Source organism: Bufo gargarizans, unplaced genomic scaffold (genome assembly GCF_014858855.1).
Source record: "Bufo gargarizans isolate SCDJY-AF-19 unplaced genomic scaffold, ASM1485885v1 original_scaffold_1370_pilon, whole genome shotgun sequence".
Taxonomy (NCBI): Eukaryota; Metazoa; Chordata; class Amphibia; order Anura; family Bufonidae; genus Bufo; species Bufo gargarizans.
Genome location: NW_025334326.1, coordinates 284,589 through 295,771, shown reverse-complemented (window position 1 = coordinate 295,771; position 11,183 = coordinate 284,589).

Genomic DNA, 11,183 nt, shown 5'->3' with positions numbered 1-11,183 from the left:
TTTGCGAAAAATGTATATATGGATGTCGTTTTTTTTGCAAAATTTTACAGCTGAAAGTGAAAAATTTCATTTTTTTGCAAAAAAATCTTTAAATTTCGATTAATAACAAAAAAAGTAAAAATGTCAGCAGCAATGAAATACCACCAAATGAAAGCTCTATTAGTGAGAAGAAAAGGAGGTAAAATTCATTTGGGTGGTAAGTTGCATGACCGAGCAATAAACGGTGAAAGTAGTGTACTGCAGAAGTGTAAAAAGTGGCCTGGTCATTAAGGGGGTTTCAGCTAGCGGGGTTAAAGTGGTTAAACTCCTCCACTGTATTTGCAGCTACTACTTCTGCAGGAAGGCTATTCCATGCATCCACTACTCTCTCAGTAAAGTAATACTTCCTGATATTAGTTTTAAACCTTTGCCCCGCTAATTTAAAACTATGTCCTCTTGTAGCAGTTTTTCTTCTTTTAAATCTTCTCTCCTCTTTTACCTTGTTGATTCCCTTTATGTATTTAAAAGTTTCTATCATATCCCCTCTGTCTCGTCTTTCTTCCAAGCTATACATGTTAAGGTCCTTTAATCTTTCCTGGTAAGTTTTATCCTGCAATCCATGTACCAGTTTAGTAGCTCTTCTCTGAACTCTCTCCAAAGTATCAATATCCTTCTGGAGATATGGTCTCCAGTACTGAGCACAATACCCCAAATGAGGTCTCACTAGTGCTCTGTAGAGCGGCATGAGCGCCTCCCTCTTTCTACTAGTAATGCCTCTCCCTATACACCCCAGCATTCTGCTAGCATTTCCTGCTGCTCTATGACATTGTCTGCCGACCTTTAAGTCTTCTGAAATAATGATCCCTAAATCCCTTTCCTCAGATACTGAGGTTAGGACTGTATCACTGATTGTATATTCTGCTCTTGGGTTTTTACGCCCCAGGTGCATTATTTTGCACTTATCCACATTTAATTTTAGTTGACAGATTTTTGACCATTCCTCTAGTTTTCCTAAGTCCTTTTCCATTTGGTGTATCCCTCCAGGAACATCAACCCTGTTACAAATCTTTGTGTCATCAGCAAAAAGACACACCTTACCATCGAGGCCTTCTGCAATTTCGCTGATAAAGATATTAAACAATATGGGTCCCAGAACAGATCCCTGAGGTACCCCACTGGTAACAAGACCTTGGTCTGAATATACTCCATTGACTACAACCCTCTGTTGCCTGTCCCTCAGCCACTGCCTAATCCATTCAACAATATGGGAGTCCACGCCCAAAGACTTCACTTTATTGATAAGCCTTCTATGTGGGACAGTATCAAAAGCCTTACTAAAGTCTAGATAAGTGATGTCTACTGCACCTTTACCATCTATTATTTTAGTCACCCAATCAAAAAAATCAATAAGATTAGTTTGACATGATCTCCCTGAAGTAAACCCATGCTGTTTTTCATCTTTCAATCTATGGGATTTTAGATGTTCCACAATCCTCTCCTTAAGTATGGTTTCCATTAATTTCCCCACTATTGATGTCAGGCTTACTGGCCTATAGTTGCCCGATTCCTCCCTACTACCTTTCTTGTGAATCGGCACAACATTTGCTAATTTCCAATCTTCTGGGACGACTCCTGTTGCCAGTGATTGGTTAAATAAATCTGTTAATGGTTTTGCTAGTTCACCGCTGAGCTCTTTTAATAGCTTTGGGTGTATCCCATCAGGCCCCTGTGACTTATTTGTATTGATTTTAGACAGCTGACTTAGAACCTCTTCCTCTGTAAAGACACAAGCATCAAAAGATTCATTAGTCTTCTTTCCTAACTGAGGTCCTTTTCCTTCATTTTCCTTCGTAAAGACTGAACAGAAGTATTCATTGAGGCAGTCGGCTAGTTCTTTATCTTCTTCCATATACCTGCCTTCTTTTGTTTTTAATTTTGTAATTCCTTGTTTTAGTTTCCTTTTTTCATTTATGTATCTGAAGAATTCCTTATCGCCTTTTTTTCCTGACTGAGCAAATTTCTCTTCTGCCTGTGCTTTAGAAGCTCTTATAACTTGTTTGGCCTCTCTCTGCCTAATCTTGTAAATTAGCCTGTCATCCTCGTTTTTTTTTTTTTTATAATTCCTAAATGCTATCTTTTGGTTTTTAATGATTTTGGCCACTTCTGCTGAGTACCACAGTGGTCTTTTCCTTTTTTTTGCTTTTACTGACAAGCCTAATGCAATTTTCTGTTGCCTTCAATAGTGCCACTTTTAAGTAGTCCCATTTCTCCTGGACTCCAATGAAACTGTTCCAGTCTGATAGGGACTCGTATACCACTAAACTAATTTTAGAAAAGTCAGTTTTTCTAAAATCTAAAACTTTTGTTTTTGTGTGGTGTGACTCAGTCACTGTACTTATAGTAAACCACACTGACTGGTGATCACTAGATCCCAAGCTTTCCCCTACAGTAATATCATATACCAAATTCCCATTTGTGAATACTAAATCTAAAATGGCCTCCTTCCGGGTTGGCTCCTCAACTACTTGTTGTAGAGATAATCCCAGTAGGAAATTTAGAATATCTGTACTCCTGGCAGAACTAGCTATTTTGGTTTTCCAGTTTACATCAGGAAGATTGAAGTCTCCCATAATGATAACTTACCCCTTTAATGTCATTTTAGCTATTTCCTCAGCTAGTAGATCATCTAATTCTTTGACTTGGCTAGGTGGTCTATATGTCACGCCTACACGAGTTACCTTATGATTATCAAGCTGCAAGGTAACCCAAACCACAAAATCTTTCCTTCATAGAGAGAACCCTGGTATTGATATATCCCAGTCATTACTCCCCTTGAACCACGTCTCAGTAACAACCACTACATCTATATTCTCAGATGCCATTATAGCCTCAAGTTCATTGATCTTATTCCCTAAACTGCGAGCATTTGAAGATAAGAATCTGAGCTTGTCATTTCTTAACCTTTGTGCTACTGGCATCTTCTGGCATTGTTCCGGGGGGCAGTCGGACTGCTGGATTATCACTCTTTTGCCCCCCTTTCCTAGTTTAAGTTCCTACTTAGCAAATACTTGGAACTGTTCACCGAGGACATTCGTTCCTTTGAGAGAGAGATGCAAACCAGCTTTCTTGTACAGTTCTTTTCCATTCCAACAAGAGCTAACATGAGACACAAAGCCAAACCCTTGGTTCCAACACCATTCACCAAGCCATACATTGAATCCCTTAATGTGCATCTCCCTGTCATGCTGAAGGTTATGCACAGGCAAAACTGCAAAGAATGAAACAATTGATGCAACCTCCCGTATATCCTTTCCAAGTGTGTGAAAAGCTTCTTTCACCTTTGAAACCTCATTGCAAGCCAGATCGTTTGTCTCCAGGTGGACAATAACATCCACTTCCCTTTCCTGTTTTGCTTGCCTAACAATATTAAGGATCCGTCGTCTATCCCTGCTAGCACCAGGGAGACATCTTACAACACCATTCTCCTCAAACTTCACACCTCTTATGATGGAATTGCCCACCAACAGTTGCTTACTATCAGTCCTCACCTTCTCCTTTTTGTCTTTGGCTGCAGTCTTGCATACTTTAGGCATGGGAGATGATTGTTTCTCACCCACTGTGCTTGAGCAATCCGCCATGTTGCTCTTGCACTCTGAAAGTGCTGCACATGAATTATGGAGAGCCACAGACTGTGGGACATGTCTTCTATCCACAACTCTCAGTCTACCAGAACCTACAGTAACCCATCTTCCATTTCTAGGGGGCCTCTGTGGCAGCGGCATTGCAATGTTCTCAGTCTGAGTTTGCTTAATGGTTAATTTACAAATCTCATATTTCAAAAAGGTAATTTCCTGTTGCATTATGGAGAGCTGTCTACAGATCATACAGTATCCAAACCTCTGAAGAGTGGAACCTGAAATAAAAGCACAACAATTCCTGCACAGAACAAGGTCTGCCATTGCAAAGAGGGAGAAAAAAAATAAAAGTAAACATTTTTAAACAAACAAATCTTACTTGTTTAGATTGTATCCACCTCTAGATTACCTCCTGAGTATCTCCCGAATATCTCCAATGCACTTGCAGATCAGCACTTGATTAGACCAGCACTAGATTAGCAGCCTTGAAATAGCTGAGCTTTGTACTCGACTATCTCCAGCAGACCCATGGAGAGTAGCTATGTGCACGCCCGACCTGCCACTTCATTCATAAGTGGACACAGGATCCAGTTCTCGTGATCAGCGGTGGTCCCAGATATTTTGTGGATAGGGGAAAGTTTTGTATTGACAGAAACTGTCTCCGGACCACATACCCCTTGAAGTCAACAGGTGCGCAAAAATGTGGCTGTAACATGGACCACATCCAGATTTTTGTTTTTGCGAATCTGCAATTTGTAGACCGCAAAACAGATATGGTTGTGTGCATGGAGGGTTATACAGATTCTACTGAAAAAATAAAAATATTAAGAGGTAGAGTCAGCGGTGTACCTCCAACGGAGGCAGACCAGGCAGTTGCTATGGGACCCCTGGAGGAAGGGGCCCAGTCTTGGACAAAAGGCCGCCTCCTAATTACACTTACTTCTCGCTCCTGTCTTGAGTACCTTGTCCGGGGCTCAGGCTCTGCTTTCCAGCTCCCTGCTTCCTCTGTCCTGTCCTCGGGGCCCTCCTTTACTCAGTACATCATCAGTGGCTAGCTCTGGCCGCGGAGTCCCGACTAGCGCTCTACGTTGTCTCACTGATGGGAGCTGAGTTGGCTTGTTCTGTGCCACGGGAGTTGGGATTTCATTCCTCTGTAGAGGATGATGAGAGTGAGTTCTGCGAAAACGATGACTTTAGGTGAGAAGTGAGTGTGCTGTCAGTAATGTGTGTTCTGGTGTGACGTGCACCCCTCATTTCCAGTGCAGAAACCCCAGTTCTGCTCTACAGACCGACACAGTGTAATGCCGCCATGTCCTGCTCTGTGCACTCAGGTACACCTGGATTCACCTGTGTTTGTAGGTCAGGGGTCACTGAGCTTACCAAGCCAATTTGAGTTCCAATAATTAGTTCTAAAGGTTTTGGAATCAATAAAATGACAACAGTGCCCAAATTTATGCACCTGCCTCATTTTGTTTAAACAATTATAGCACACTTTCTGTAAATCCAATAAACTTCATTTCACTTCTCAAATATCACTGTGCGTGTCTCCTATATGATATATTTAACTGAAATTTTTTATCGTAACAACCAATGATTTATACAGGAAAATCATGACGATTAACAAGGTTGCCCAAACTTTCGCATCCCACTGTAAATAAAGTTTTGGAACTATACAGATTAATAAAAAAAATCAGCCACCAAATCAAACTAAAAATGTGAAGCAGAAAATTTACTGTTAAGGTAAAAATCTATGTATTGAAAACTGAAAATCTGCATCCATTAAACAAACACTATCCATATATCTTAGTTCATTAACATATTAAAATAATCTGGCCTTCATCCTGGCAGAGTGTTGTGATGTCACCACATTTGCATAGAATGTTCTAGAACTGGGCCTACAGCTGTGATGTCACTGGATGACATCACAATGATGGATTTGAGAAGGTGTGACTCCATGTTGGATGCACACAACTTCAGAAAGAAGATTGGACGCCATGAGGATTCATAGGCGTCTGCGGTATGTTGATCGGCGGCTGCTGGTCAACTCTCTCTCATCCTGCATGTCGATTGGCTCATTCCTTCTGACCCGATTCAGGAAACTGAATCAAAAATGGAGGACTCTGATGAGGAACTCCAGCTTCCTGGCCAAGAAATCAACCATCATGACACAGGTCAGGAGCTTCTTCAGGTCAGTTGCCTTAAGACGTAAAAACCACGTCATCCGCCATGACATAGCTGAGAAGACACCAACTGCTGATCCAAAAGTTGCACATGAGGGGCCCCTAATACCACAAGGCATGTCCCTGGGAGAAAAAACTGAAAGTGGGGAACCCCCACAAAAAAGACCTCAGGACGCTGATACTGTGGAGCCATTCCTTGTCCACAAAGCACCACCTTCTAAAAAAACACCAAAGAGCTGTAATCGACGATGTAATAGAAAGACTCGTCAAAAACAACACACAGCAAAGAAGGATGATGTCTCTTTAAATTTTGAGACCCTTAAAACATCGGACAAGAAAATGGCTGAGTCTGCTGAAGACCTTTTGAAGGCATCTGGTGAAGCTTCCAAAGCCAGTCCTAAACGGAAAGCACCAACCTCCAATGACAGTCAGTCCGGGACATTTCCTCCAGCCAAAAGAGCTGCGGCAGAAAACATGTCCGCTCCATCTACCAAAGATGTAGGAAGCCCGGAGCTGGGAACATCACAAGTGGAGATGGCCTATACTTGGAGAGCACAGAACAACTTGTCTCCAAAGCACTTATCTATCCTGAAGAGCAGCGGCCAGGAAGGCATGCTGGACGATGACATCATTAATCAGGCCCAGGATCTCCTGCAGAATCAGTTTGGGGACTTTGATGGCCTGCAGCCCGCCGCTGCTATTCTCTTTCCAGGGTACAGTGTGCTAAAGAAGGCCGTGCAAATCCACTATGACGAGGACAGGGTGCACTGGCTGACCACCTGCTTCAAAAATGGCGACATCCTAGTGGCCGACAGCATCAAGACCAGCAAATTGCCTCTATCTGTTTGCCAGCAGATTAATAACATCTACAGTGTAGTGGTCAATGAGCCCCTGAAAAATCTAAAATGTCTCAACGTGGATCAGCAGAGAAACACCTATGACTGTGGGGTGTTCGCCATAGCATTTGCCTTTGAGTTTCTGGCAGATGACGGTGAACCCACGGCGATCTTCCAGCACGACGTGATGAGAGACCATCTAATATCCTGCCTGCAGAATGGCAGGATCACAGGCTTTCCCAAAAAGGTCAATTAGCGACTCCATGTCTTTCATGACATGTGGAGTCTATGATGGGCCAAGAGATCGCCCTGACCACAAGCCTGATATTACCGAAACAGACCTGGATCCTCTACTTCACCAAAGCTGCAGTCTCTACCCAATCCCAGATTACAACCGCTGGCCCATGGCACAGGTCTACAACCCACAGACTTGTTGGCATCGGTAAGTAACCAGTGACTATCCAAAGTTTGATCATTTCCGTGTACTGATTGTAATAATGTCTTCTCATGTGATAATAAATGTATGTGTAGAAAGTACTTATACAACACCAAATGTTCGGGGTAATCGCACCCCACAAACATTGGCCTTTTAGCCTATGGGCCCCATAACTTTGCTGTGTCTATAGTTATACCTATTTATGGGGGGGAGGTGTAGCCTAATTGTATCCTCGTTGTGTATATTGATATTGTTTTCTGTATAATTTGGACACAGCGGTATCCACTGGTCACCACTGGAAATTAAAACAGCCTGGGGTTAGGAAGGCAATTGCAGCAGATCGGATCATCAGAGGTCTGAGACAACATGAGGTGCAGAAGAAACCATCTCCTGATCTTCACCAGTGACCCCTGCTAGAAGGTATTGGCCTTAAGAACCAAAAAGAGCCCTAAATAAGGTAAGATCCTTGTTACAGGAGTCATCAATTGTAATATGATCACAGAATAATTTAGGGTTTAGATTCTCCACGAAGATGAGCAGAGCAGTAGACATTAGTGAAAAATTATCCAAACCACCTGATACATGGCATATAAGAATGATAAAATTCTAACTGCCTACAGTCGCCACTAGGGGGAGCTTGCATTGACCTTGATATGTAGATCATCTTGAGCAATGGCTCACAGAATTGTAACTATGGAAGTGTGTAAGAAAGCAGGGGTTTTGGTAATTTGAGCCCAAGTTTAATACAGTAAATTGTGTGACACTTACATGTCATTTTCCGTTGTTCCATGTTCAGTCATAATTATATTTTTTGCATCTGCAGATCACTGTACCAGAGCGGGGGTCTCACTGTGTCCCTGCAATGAATATGGGATACAGCTGGAGGTGATGACTCTACCAGAAGTCAGCGACATGGTGGCCACCATGTCAGGATCAGATGACCTGCACTTCAGCAAGAGGCAGATTCCGGGCTCGGTCTCTGCGCTCACCCACCGGACTTTCTGCAGTCAGACGTATTCACTAAAGAAGTGAGTTTCCTGCTGCATCAAAGGCAGATTCCAGGCTTGGTCTCTGCATTCACCACTGGACTTGACATTCACCGGACTTTCCGCAGACAGACGTATTCACTAAAGAAGTGAGTTTCCTGCTGCATCAAAGGCAGATTCCGGGCTCGGTCTCTGCATTCACCACTGGACTTGACATTCACCGGACTTTCCGCAGACAGATGTATTCACCAAAGAAGTGAGTTTCCTGCTGCATCAAAGGCAGATTCCAGGCTTGGTCTCTGCATTCATCACTGGATTTGACATTCACCGGACTTTCCGCAGACAGATGTATTCACCAAAGAAGTAAATTTCCTGCTGCATCAAAGGCAGATTCCAGGCTTGGTCTCTGCAGAAGTCAACCTACTTGACATTCACCGGTTTTCCACCGCCTAGGGGAAGGGCAGTCCTTCAGCCATGGCTCCCTAGAGGTTACCTCCACTGGGGTTTTTCCTCTCCTGAGTGCTGAAGGCCCGACTCATCATGAGTCAAAGGCCCATCGTCAACAGGGCCACATTTAAGACCAGTGCCCTGACTTCTAATGAGAACATCTACTGTACATTTGATACCTTGCAGTTAATAAAGAAGTCAGTGTTTATTAAGTAGTGGTGTGTCTGAGCCTCTTTATGAATCTTCATAGTCAACTGGATGGGGGTGCGGGGTGTCCGACCCTTGCTGCTGAGATAGTGATGGCCTTTCTTGGTTTTACAGCTCGGCTTATTTTTTTTATTCCCCACCTACAGTGGGGGACTGATTGGTGGGGACTGCTGGGTCCCCCATGATCATGAGAATGGGGATCCTATGTCCCCGAAGAAATGTAATGGTAGGTCACTCATGTTCCCTTCTGCTTCATTCAGTGTCTCTGGGACTTCTGGAAATAGCTGAGCTTTGTACTCGACTATCCCCAGCAGACCCATGGAGAGTAGCTCTGTGCACGCTCGACCTGCCACTTCATTCATAAGTGGACACAGGATCCAGTTCTGTGATCAGTGGTGGTCCCAGATATTTTGTGGATAGGGGAACGTTTTGTATTAACAGAAACTATCTCCGGACCACATACCCCTTGAAGTCAACAGGTGCGCAAAAATGTGGATGTAACATGGACCACGTCCAGATTTTTGTTTTTGTGAATCCGCAATTTGTAGACCGCAAAGCAGATATGGTTGTGTGCATGGAGGGTTATGCAGATTCCACTGAAAAAATAAAAATATTAATTGGCAGAGTCAGTGGTGTACCTCCAACGGAGGCAGACCACGCAGTTGCTATGGGACCCCTGGAGGAAGGGGTCTGCTGGTGTAGTCACATACATAACTTATCCTGCACTGATCCTGACTTTCATCCTGTATTATACTCCAGAGCTGTACTCATGTGGAATATTCCTTAAAGTAAATTAATATTGCTTCTGCTCACACATTCACGATTCATTGCCCACTTTGCATGCAGATCTAATACAATCTGTAGTTGGACAGTCCTATCTTCTTATGCATTGAAAGTAAATGGCTCCACCTGCAGGCATTAAAAGGTACAGCACCGAACAAAGACATTTTTTCAAAAATATTTGACATTTAATGATTTGGTCCTTTTATATCATGTATGTTAGGGTGTTTCATTTTTCCAAATATGTGATTTTCATATGATTTTATGCCCCAAGTCTCAGTGATGTAAAAGACATATGTGCCAAATTTCAAGAAGATTGGATAATATTTAGGGGTTGCACACATTGAGCACTTTTATTACTACTCCCACTCCTGTACCTAGGAGGTTGGTCTAAAAAGAACTTCAGTTTCAGGATCCCAGGGGTTCTGCCTCAAGCAAGTGGGGGGCAAAGGCAATATATGCTCTTAAAATTGTCCTCTTCACTAAACAGTTGAATATTTCTCAACCAGAATTGAAAGGAATGAAGCAGGTTGCACATTTTGTCAGCCTCATATATGTTCGCCTTTTGCACGAGGCAATTGTAAGTCGATGGGCTCCAAAGAATGATTTGGCTATGCTGCAGCTTCTGAGCTCTTACCCAGATGCAGACGTCAGAAAAAGTGCTCTCACAGTTGCGAAGAGACACCTTTTGGTATCTGTCAGAAACAAACGTAGGGTTGGCTTTTTTGGACGAACGTATTACTCAGGCTGTTAAGGAAAATATGACAAAAAATTTTGAAACCAAACCTGCAAAGAAAAAGGAAATGAAACGATTAGAGGGTAAAAACATAGTTTTTGAAGGAAAAGACCTGAGCGATTTAATTACTAATAAAACAAAGTCGTTCTTTGAATTGTTTGGGATCCACGACTTGACAGAATACTGCAGTGATTCTGCAGTAAGTCATCTTGAGGTGGTCAATGATACCGCAGAAAGAGGAATCGCTCTGATAAAAAAGTTTAACGAATCGTTCAGAGACGAACAACAAAAACAATTCTTGTTGAGCTTCGTCGAGTATCACAGAAAAGTCGTCACCGAGCCAACAGAAGAAGGGATTGCATCGTTCAAAGGGGATTAATATAACACATGTTTTCCCTATCATACTAACTATTCATCTTACTGTCTAGTTTTAATATTATTTTAAGTTTGGGATTTCTGAAACTGAAGTCGTTTTTAGACCAACCTCCTAGGTACAGGAGTGAGAGTAATAATAAAAGTGAACAATGTGTGCAACCCCTAAATATTATCCAATCTTCTTGAAATTTGGCGTATATACCTTTTACATCACTGTGACTCGGGGCGTAAGCAAAGTCTGCAAAAATTTTCCATTTTTTATTTTTTTTCCACTGATGAAGGAGTCATTCTCAAACTCCAAAATGCGTCTGGTGTGAAAGGACGATACCCGCATCCCATATGTGTGATTAACAGTGAACACCTTTTTTTTTAACTGGAAAGGTGGAAAGCGTTATACCCCATTGGCGGACCGGCCGAAAAAGACTGGCATTATACACGTGGGACGCGGAAGGATTGACGTCACGCCCCCAACGTGTCTAACCTACCGCGAGACCACAGAAGGGGAGCCGGACCTGCACGAGCGGCTATAGGCCGTTAAGACTCCAGGACAGGTAACGGCAGATCTGGATGTTGTAAGTATGGCCAC